The sequence below is a fragment of the Arachis duranensis genome, chromosome 10, assembly GCF_000817695.3.
Source record: "Arachis duranensis cultivar V14167 chromosome 10, aradu.V14167.gnm2.J7QH, whole genome shotgun sequence".
Classification (NCBI taxonomy): domain Eukaryota; kingdom Viridiplantae; phylum Streptophyta; class Magnoliopsida; order Fabales; family Fabaceae; genus Arachis; species Arachis duranensis.
Genome location: NC_029781.3, coordinates 32,695,896 through 32,699,594, shown reverse-complemented (window position 1 = coordinate 32,699,594; position 3,699 = coordinate 32,695,896). Strand labels below are relative to the sequence as shown.

At 37.6% G+C, this 3,699-nt stretch overlaps 1 non-coding gene across 1 annotated transcript; it reads right to left on the bottom strand.

Moving 5' to 3' along the window:
- Positions 1-3,339: 3,339 nt before the first annotated feature.
- On the bottom strand, positions 3,340-3,443 carry LOC127743350 (small nucleolar RNA R71). Its single transcript, XR_008004742.1, has one exon. It is a non-coding gene; the product is annotated as a small nucleolar RNA R71 (small nucleolar RNA).
- Positions 3,444-3,699: the final 256 nt, after the last annotated feature.

Sequence of the window (3,699 nt, the reverse complement as noted above, 5' to 3'; positions counted from 1 at the left end):
GATTTTATTTTCTTGGGCCCTCCTATCCATTGATGCTCAAAGCCTTGGATCCTTTTTACCCTTGCCTTTTGGTTTTAAGGGCTATTGGCTTTTTCTGCTTGCTTTTTCTTTTTCTTTCTGATTTTTTTCGCCATTTTTATTTCACAAGCTTTTACTTTTTCACTGCTTTTTCTTGCTTCAAGAATCAATTTTCATCAATTTTTAGATTATCAATAGCATTTCTCTTTGTTCATCATTCTTTCAAGAGCAAAAAATTTTAACATTCATAAACAACAAGATCAAAATTATGCACTGTTCAAGCATTCATTCAGAAAACAAAAAGTATTGTCACCACATCAATATAATTAAACTAAATTCAAGGATAATTTCGAAATTCATGTACTTCTTGTTCTTTTGAATTAAAAACATTTTTCATTTAAGAAAGGTGAAGGATTTATGGTATTATTTATAGCCTTAAGACATTGTTACTTGATGCCAAGGCATCTTAGGCTAGTTTCACTAGCATTTTTCTGTTAGTTTTAGTTGTTTTATGCATTTTCTTGAGCTTAAAGTAACCAAGAATGGTTAAATGAACAACAAAGCAATGAATCATCCAAACAGTATGATTTTGATGCAAATTCCATGAGTTTTTAGTTATATTACTTGAATGATATGAATAGAAGATTTCTCATGAAATTTTGCAAGACTTTGATGCAGTTGTTTGGATGATTTCAGGGAAGAAGAGGCTAGGCAAAGAAGCAACATAAATCAATAAAGGAAGCTTGAATATCACATGTGGAGTTTAAGTTCCAGTTTAAGCTTAAACTGGAACTTAAACTACCAAACCATATAATGCTGAAAGTGGCGTTTAAGCTCCAGTTTCAGCTTAAACTGGAGCTTAAACGCCAGAATCATGAAAGCTGAGGAATGCTGAAACTGGCGTTTAACCTCCAGTTTAACCTTAAACTGGAAGTTAAACGCCAGAATGAGAATTGCACCAAGGAGCATTTCCACGTTTAAGCTCCAGTTTAAGGTTAAACTAGAGCTTAAACGTGTTCGACCAGAAATTGCCTCCAGGGTTGCTTTCTCATTTCCACCTTTAAGCTCCAGTTTAACCTTAAACTGGAGCTTAAACGTGTTCGACTAGAATTTGCCTCCAGGGTTGCTTTCTTCATTCCCACGTTTAAGCTCCAGTTTAAGGTTAAACTGGAGCTTAAACGTGTTCGACAATTCACCCTCCAGGAAGCATTCCACGTTTAAGCTCCAGTTTTACCTTAAACTGGAGCTTAAACGTGTTCAACTCAATTTCTCCTCCAGGGTTGTTTTCTTCATTTCCACGTTTAAGCTTCAGTTTAACCTTAAACTGAAGCTTAAACGTGTTCGACATTTATCACCTCCAGGAGTGTCCAACGTTTAAGATGCAGTTTAAGCTTAAACTGCAACTTAAACACCACTTTTTGAAAGGGTTTCTGGGCCAAATATATTGAAGTTTAAGTTAGCATTTGAGCACAAACATTAACTTAAACATACTCTGGTATGAAACCCAATTGAATATCATGGTTTATGGGATTGGGCCTGAAGAATTGATGAGTCTGGAACTTCAATTTGTTGAGTCATGTGTCATTACTTGATTATCACTAACTTGGCTCAATGAATGTTATAGAATTGGATCAGCAGCCTCATCAGGATTATGGATCATAAACCCAAAGCAAAAGGAAATCAAGGAAAGGCTTCAAAGCCCAAGAAACACAATAGAAGCTCAATTTAGAAAGTGTATAAATAGGATAGAATTTAAGTTAGAAAGAACTTTTACACTTTTTGACACTTCAGACTTTTACTTTGGAACTTTTGATTTTGGCTAGTTTTCACACTTTTGTAATTGAATTCAGAGCTTTGACTCACTAAACCCCTTTCATTGGGTTAGGGAGCTCTATTGTAATTCAATGAATCAATAATAGTTTTTATCTTCTTCTTCAATCTTTTCTCTTGAATTTTGCTAGAAAGCTTCTCGATCTAATTCCATTGGGTAGTTGTCTTGGGAAAGAAACTACCCATAATTGGAATCCTTCGGAACCTTGGGAAAGGAATGGAGGATTCATGCTAGAGAAGCTTTCTCACAGTGAATTGGATTGGGGTTTGGATGGATATTGTGACATGTAATCCTACCAAATTGTGGTTCATGAAACTGTGTGGTATAATCAGTGAAGATTCCGCAATTTCAATTTCTTGCCATTTACGTTTCCCGCCAATTTTACATTTCGCAATTCTCATCTAAATCTTGATTTCGCTCAACTAGAACACACTTCTAATCTGAATTGCTCATTCAACCAATCCTTGTGGGATTCGACCTCACTCTATTGTGAGTTTTACTTGACGATAATCGGTGCACTTGCCGGAAGGAATTTTTGCCGATTGTGCAATTTCCTAAAATCGTAGCTATCAAGTTTATGGCTATCAAGTTTATGGCGCCGTTGTCGGGGATTGGTTTTCGATTGACAATTCTCAAATTGGAAGTTAACTAGATTGAGCATTTTTCTTGTTTTGTTAATTCAGTTCAAGTTACTTGTTGAATTTTAATTTCTGCACTCTGTTACTTGCTTTCTTTCTTTATGCCTTTAAAGTCAAGCAACTAACTCACTGACCCACTAACTATTTGAATTAATTCCTCAACTGCTCTAACCATACTCTTCCATTAACCAAGAGTATTTCACTTGTTTGTTGCCTGTGCTGTGTTCTTGTATGACAGGTAGGAGAGGAGAGACATCAATTCCTCTATATACCGAACCAGATAGGACCCTTCATAAACTTAGAAGGGAAGCAAGAAGGAAGAGGGTACTGGGAGAAGAAGAATCTGAAGGAGAATCTGAGGACAATTTTGAGGAAGCTCTAGATCTCAACATGAATAGAGAAGTTCACAACCATGAGAGAGCTGACGGAAACAATGCCATTCCCAAGAGGAGGGTTCTTGGTTCATACATAAACCCAACCTCTGGGAATTGTGGTAGCAGCATTCAGAAACCACCCATTCAGGCCAACAATTTTGAACTCAAACCACAACTAATATCACTGGTGGAGGATCATTGTTCATTTGGTGGAAGTGCTAATGAAGACCCAAACCAACATCTCACAAAATTCCTGAGAATTTGCGACACTGTGAAGTCCATGAAATTCCTGAGAATTTACGACACTGTGAAGTCCAATGGAGTTCAGGAAGATGCCTATAAACTGCTCTTGTTCCCATTTTCACTTAGGGACAAGGCAGCTAAGTGGCTGGAATCATTCCCAAGAGGGAGCCTAACAACCTGGGATGAGGTGAAAAGCAAGTTTCTGGCACGTTTCTACCCCCCACAAAAGGTCAATAGGCTTCGATCTGAGGTTCAGACTTTTAGACAACAAGAGGGTGAAACTCTCTACAAGGCATGGGAGAGATTCAAGGATTTGACAAGGAAATGCCCACCAGACATGTTCCATGACTGGGTGCAATTGCATATTTTCTATGATGGACTTTCTTATGAATCAAGGAAGGCTGTAGACCATTCATCAGGAGGTTCATTGAACAGGAAAAAGACTGTGGAAGAAGCCATTGAAGTGATTGAGACAATGGCTGAGAATGAGTACTACTATGCTTCAGAAAGACACAACACTAAGGGAGTCATGGAGCTGAACCATGTTGATACAATTCTAGCCCAAAACAAGGTGTTTGCCAAGCAACTAGCAGAG